Here is a 7,064-nt window from a genome sequence, read left to right as displayed (position 1 = left end):
AGATGTAGTGAAAAGAAGGGCCATATGCACCCCAATGTTCATAGCAGCAATGTCTGGAATAGCCAAACTGTGGAAAGAGCCAAGATGCCCTTCAAGAGATGAATGGATAAAGAAGATGCAGTCCATATATACAATGGAATATTACTCAGCCATCAGAAAGGATGAATACCCAACTTTTACATCCAACATGGATAGGACTGGAGGAGATTATGCTAAGTGAAGTAAGTCAAGCAGAGAAAGTCAATTATCATATGGTTTTACTTATTTGTGGAACATTAAGAATAGCATGGAGGACATTAGGAGAAGGAAGGGAAAAATGAAGGGGGGGAAATAGGAGGGGGAGACGAACCATGAGAGACTATGGACTCTGAGAAACAAACTGAGGGTTTTAGAGTGTAGGGTGGTGGGGGGATGGGTTAGCCTGGTGATGGGTATTAAGGAGGGCACATACTGCATGGGGCACTGGGTGTTATATGAAAACAATGAATCATGGGTCACCACATCAAAAACTAATGATGTATGGTGACTAACATAACATAATAAAATAAAATAAAATTAAATAAATAAAACAAACATTACTGGAACTGAAGGGAGAATTAGAGAACAATACAATAGTAGCAGGGGACTTTATACCCCACTTTCAATGATGGATAGATCAGCCAGACAGGAAATTAATGAGGTAATAGAGGGACTGAGCAACAGTATAGACCAAATGGGTCTAATAGACATTTATGGAACATTCCACTCAGTAGCACAAGAAAAATTTTCAAATGTACATGGAGCATTCTCCAGGATGGATCATATGTTGGGCCACATTTTAAGAAGATTGAAATCATATAGAGTATCTTTTCCAACCACAATAGTATTAAATTGATAACAAGAAGAAAATCGGAGAATTAAAAAATACATAGAAATTAGCACACTGCTGGATGCCTGGTTGGCTCAGTTGGTAGAACATGCAACTCTTGATCTCAGGGTCATGAGTTCAAGCCCCATGTTGGGTGTGGAGCCAAAAAAGAAAGACAGAAAGAGAAAGAGGGAGAGAAAGGGAGAGAGAAAGAGAAAAAGAGGGAGGGAGGAAAGGAGGATGAGAAGGGTGGGAGGGAGGGAGGAAAGAAGAATGCTAGAGTTTGCCTGGATGCAAATTATTGTCCATTATTTATATTTAAAAAAAAGAAAGAAGAAATTAGCACACTCCTGAACACCAATAGGTCAAGGAAGAAATAAGAATGGAAATTTAAAAAAAAGTATCTTGAGACAAATGAAAATGGAAACAAAACATACTAAAACTTGAGATGCAGAAAAGTAGTTCTAAGAGGGAAATTTATAGTGATGATTGCCTACAGTAAGAAAAAGGAAAGATCCCAAATAAAACAATCTAATGTTATTCCCCAAGGAACTAGAAAAAGAAGAAACTAAGCCCAAAGTTAGAAGAAGAAGGTAATAATAAAGATGAGAACAGAAATAAATGTAATAGAGACCAGAAAAAGTATTAAAAAAGACCAGTGATACTAAGAATCGGGTTTTTGAAAAAATAAACAAAATTGATAAACCTTTAGCTAGACTAAACAAGAAAATAAGATTGAGGATGCAAATAATTGAAAATAGTATGAATGAAAGAGGAGACTTAGGGCTGATACCACAGAAATACAAAGGCTCATAAGAGATACTGTGAACAATTATGAATGAACAAGTTGGATAACCTACCAGAAATGGATACATTCCTAGAAAGATACAACCTACCAAGACTGAATCATGAAGAAATAGAAAATCTGAGCCGACCAAATTACTAGTAAGGAGATTGAATCAGTAATAACAAACAAACAAAACCTCCCAACACAGAAAATTCCAGAATCAGACAACTTTATTGGTAATCCTACCAAATGTTTAAAGAAGAATATCAATACTTCTCAAACTCTTCCAAAAATCTGAAGAGGAAAAACTTTCAAACTCATTTTATAAGGCCAGCATTACTTTTATATCAGAGCCAGACAAGGATACCAGAAAAAAAAGAAAATTACAGGTCAGCAGGTCTGATGCACATGGATGCAAAAATTCTCAGCAAAATACTAGCAAACCAAATTCAACAGCATATAAAAGGAACATACATAATGTTTTAGTGGGATTTATGTCCAGGATGCAAGGATGGTTCAACATATGCAAATCAATAAATGCAATATACCATATTAATAGAATAAAGCAAAAAACCATATAATCATCTCAATGTATGTAGAAAAAGCATTTGACAAAATTCAGCATCCTTTCATGAAAAAAAAAAACTCTTAAAAAATTAGGTAGAGAAAGAGTGTACCTCAGCATAATAAAGGCCATATATGACAAGGCCACAGCTAACATACATTCAACTTAGGTGAAAAGCTAAAATCTTTTCCTCTAAAGTCAGGAATAAGGCAGGGGTGCTCATTTAACATAGTCCTGGAATTCCTGGGCAGAGCAATTAGGCAAGAAAAAGAAGCATTGAAATGAGAAAGGAAGAAATTAAATTGTCTCTGTTTACAGATGATATGATCTTATATATAGAAAAGTATAAAAACTCTACCAAAAAAACTGTTAGAACTGATGAGCTAAAGTTGCAGGATACAAAATCAATATGCAGAATAAGTTCTGTTATTCTATACGCCAACAATGAACTATTGGAAAGAAATTAAGAAAGCAATCCAATTTACAATAGCATAAAAAACAATAAAATACTTAGGAATAATTTTAACTAAGGAGGTGAAAGACTATAGCCTTTATAGTCTTTTTCTCTCATTACATATTTTTATTCAGAAGTGCAAAGGTTTAAAAATCATTCTGTTACATAAAGAATTCTATCTATAGAATGTTGCAACAAAGACTATAAATTCTCTGGGCAATGACATCGGGATGTGTTCCAGCAAAACCTTATCTAATACACAATCCATATGGCACTTGCCTGGAAGCAAAAACTTCAGGAAAATCAGAATATAGCCCAGGTGCTCTTCCACAGGGCACTCAATGAATCATCTTCAAACTCGATCGCTATAGTTATGCTTCAGGGACAGTTTTATTCAGTGTGATCTGTATTAGCATAGAATTCCTTTCTTTTTCTGTTTCTTTTATTAAAGTACTTATTTATGGTATTTTAATCTAAAACCCCATCTCTTAAGCTGCTGAATTTTAGCCACAATTCTTCATAGATCCTTTTTTTTCTTTCCAAGTTTTTATTTAAATTCCAGTTAGCTAATGTTGAATAATATTAGTTTCAGGTGTAGAATTTAGTAATTCATCACTTCCATACAACACCGGGTTATCACAAGAGCCCTCCTTAATTCCCATCACCTATTTAAACCGTCTCCTCCCCTCTGGTAACTATCAGTTTGTTCTCTATAGTTAAGAGTCTTTTTCTTCGTTTGCCTTTCTTTTCCCCACATGTTCATTTGTTTTGTTTCTTAAATTCCACATATGAGTGAAATCATATGGTATTTGTCTTTCTCTGACTGATTTATTTTGCTTAGCATAATACACTCTAGCTCTAGCTCCATCCCTGTCATTGCAAGTGGCAAGATTTCATTCTTTTTTTTAATGACTAATATTCCATTGTATATATCTACAATGTATATATGTACACATCTTTTTTAAAAAAAGATTTTATTTATTTATTTATTTATTTGACAGAGAGGGAGAGAGTGCACAAGCAAGGGGAGAGGCAGAAGGAGAGGGAGAAGCAGGCTCCCCACTGAGCAGGGAGCCTGATGTGGGGCTCGATCCTAGGACCCTGGGAGGCAGATGCTTAACCGACTGAGCCACTCAAGTGCCCCTGTACCACATCTTGTTTATTCATCAGTTGATGGACAGTTGGGCTCTTTCCATAATATGGCTATTGCTGATAATGTTGCTATGAACATCGGGGTGCATGTATCCCTTCAAATTAGTATTTTGGTATCCTTTGGGTAAATACCAAGTAGTGCAATTACTGGATCATAGGGTAGTACCATACTGTCTTGATCACTATAGCTTTGTAGTATAACTTGAAGTCCAGAATTGTGATGCCTCCAGCTTTGCTTTTTCTTTTTCAAGGTTGCCTTTGTTATCCAGGGTCTATTGTGGTTCCATACAAATTTGAGGATTGTTTGTTCTAGCTCTGTGAAAAATGCTGTTGGTATTTTGATAGGGATTGCATTAAATGTATACATACAGATTATTTTAGGTAATATAGACATTTTAAAAATACTTGTTCTTCCAATCCATGAGCATGGAATGTTTTCCATTTCTTTGTGTCATCTTCTAATTTCTTTCATCAGTTTTATAGTTTTCAGAGTACAGATCTTTTGCCTCTTTGATTAGGTTTATTCCTAGGTATCTTATTGTTTTTGATGCAATTATAAATGGGATGTATTCCTTGATTTCTTTTTCTGCTGCTTCATTATTGATGTATAGAAATGCAACAGATTTCTGTATGTTGATTTTGTATCCTGTGACTTTACTGAATTTGTGTATCAGTTCTATCAATTTTTTGGTGGAGTCTTTTGGGTTTTCTATATAGAGTATCATGCCACTCTCTTCTGGCTTGCCAAATTTTTGTTGACAGATCTGCAGCTAGCCTTATGGGTCTTCCCTTATAAATTAGGGGCTTCTTTTGTTTTACTGCTTTTAGGATTTTTTTTCTTTATCACTATGTTTTGTGACTTTAATTACAATATGTCTTGGTGTTGGCCTGCTTTTGTTGATTTTGTTGGGAGTTCTCTGTGCCTCCTGGATTTGGATGTCTGTTTCCTTCCCCAGATTAGGGAAGTTTTCAGCTATTATTCCCTCAAATAAATTTTCTACCCCCTTTTCTCTCTCTTCTTTCTGGGACTCCTATGATACAAATTTCATTACATTTGCTGGAGTCACTATGTTCCCTAAGTCTGTTATTATGTTCCATATTCTTCTTTTTCTCCTTTGTTCAGCTTCATTATTTTCCACTATTTTATCTTTTATATCACTTATTCATTCCTCTGCTTCTTCCATCCTTGTGTTTATTGCATTTAGTCTGTTTGAAATCTCAATTACTGCTTTTTTCATTTCTAATTTTTTAAAATGTAAATTCAATTTAGTTAACATATAGTGTATTATTAGTTTCAGGGGTAGAATCAGTTGCATATAACACCCAGTGCTCATTACATCAAGTGCCCTCTTTAACGCCCATCACCCATTTATCCCATCCCCACCCCGCACCTCTCCTCCAGCAACCCTCAGTTTGTTTCCTAGAGTTCAGTGTCTCTTATGGTTTGCCTCCCTCTCTGTTTTTATCCTATTTTATTTTTCTCTCCCTTCCCCTATGTTCATCTGTTTTGTTTCTTAAATTCCACATATGAGTGAAATCATATGGTATTTGTCTTTCTCTGATGGATTGTTTTTAAATTCTTGACTCTGTGGTAAGAGATTCCCTGAAGTCTTCCATTTTTTCTCAAGCCCCATGAGTCTCCTTATGATTGTTGCTTTAAATTCTCCATCAGGCATGTTACTTATATCTGTTTCGATTAGATCTCTGGCTGTGACGTTATCTTGTTTCATTTGGGATGAATTCCTCTGTCTTGGCATTTTGTCTAAGTCTGTCTCCTTCTCTGTGTTAGAAAAGCCTGTTATGTTTCCTGCTCCCGAGAGTAATGGCTTTATGAAGAAGAGGTCATACAGTTTCCAGGGCCTGGCTCTTCAGGGGTCTCCGGTGTGTGTTGCACGAGCTCTGCTTCCTGTGTTTTGGGGGCTCTATCCTTCAGGCCAGTCGTCTGCAGAGGCTCTCCTTGCCTGCAGTGGGCAGTGTTTGGACCTTGGTCAGAATGTGGCAAGTTTTAACTAGGTGTGCTCTGGTCTACTTGATACATGAGACCAGATGCTACTTCCTCTAGAACTGAAACCTTGGAGAATTCTATGGTCGGTAGGCATGGTGTGTGTGGGGGTTTCTGCTGGTCTCCTAGGGTAGGGGCCCTAGAACTCCCAGAAGTTCCAGTTTGTTTGCCTTCCTTCTCTCTAGGAGCAGCTCAGTATACTCAGGGCTCTATCCCAGCCAAGCCTGATGACTTAAAACTCTAAACTTTAGGGACCTGGTGTGGCAAGGAACCTGCACTGGTCTTCTGGGGGAGGGTCTCAATGTGCTGGAACTGATGCAGTCCCAACCAAGAAGGGCAGTCATGCCAGAGTGCAGGAGTATGGGACTTGGAGCAAGCAGGTTAGGCAGCCAGTCAGGGCTGAGCTGCTCTTGGCAGGCAGCTCTGTGCCTGTGCTGAGGGGTGGCTGAGGGAAATGGTGCCTGCCAGCTCTTTTGTCCCTGGAGAGGTGACTCTGTGAACCCCACCTTTCACAGATGCCCTCCATGAACAGCGAACAATCTCCCCACTGTGTGCCTTCGGTGTTCCTCAGATCATGCTGTTTGCTCTGGAGTTGCTTGCCTGCTTTCTCTCCAAGAGTAGGGCAGCAGCCTCAGGGCTCTATCCCAGCCAAGACCACCGACCTCTAAAACTGTAGTCTTTGAGCCCTGCTGGTTGCAAAAAAATCACAAAAATCAGCCCCTCTCATTTTCCCAGCCAGTGGCTTTGGGGGAAATGTTCTTAACGTGTTCCCCTGTGTGGTCCCCTCTGTCTGTTTGTCTGTCTGTCTCTCTTTCTCCTTTCTTGGGGACCATGGCTTCCCCCCCTCCACAGCACCTGTGATCCATTTTTCCCCCAAACCAAGTCTCTGCACTCCGTACCTTCCTCATTGTGCCCTCTTCTGTCCTCCTAGTCGTGGAGTTTGTTCTGTCAGTCCTCAGGTTGATTTCTTGGGTATTCAGAATGAATAGCTGTGTTCTAGGGATGAGAGGAGCCTAGGGTCCTCAAACTCTACCACCATCTTAGCTCCCTTTATAGTCTTTACACTAAAACTATTAAGACATTGATGATAGAGATTGAAGGAGATAAAAATAAATGGAAAGGTATTCCATGCTCATGGATTGGAAGAATTAATATTGTTAAAATGTCTATACACTACTCAAAATGATGAATAGATTCAACACAATCTCTATCAAAATGCTAATGGCATTTTTCACAGCTATAGAAAAAGCAGTCCTC

Source organism: Leptonychotes weddellii, chromosome 16 (genome assembly GCF_054177405.1).
Source record: "Leptonychotes weddellii isolate Sample4059 chromosome 16, ASM5417740v2, whole genome shotgun sequence".
Classification (NCBI taxonomy): domain Eukaryota; kingdom Metazoa; phylum Chordata; class Mammalia; order Carnivora; family Phocidae; genus Leptonychotes; species Leptonychotes weddellii.
This window is presented reverse-complemented; position numbering follows the sequence as displayed.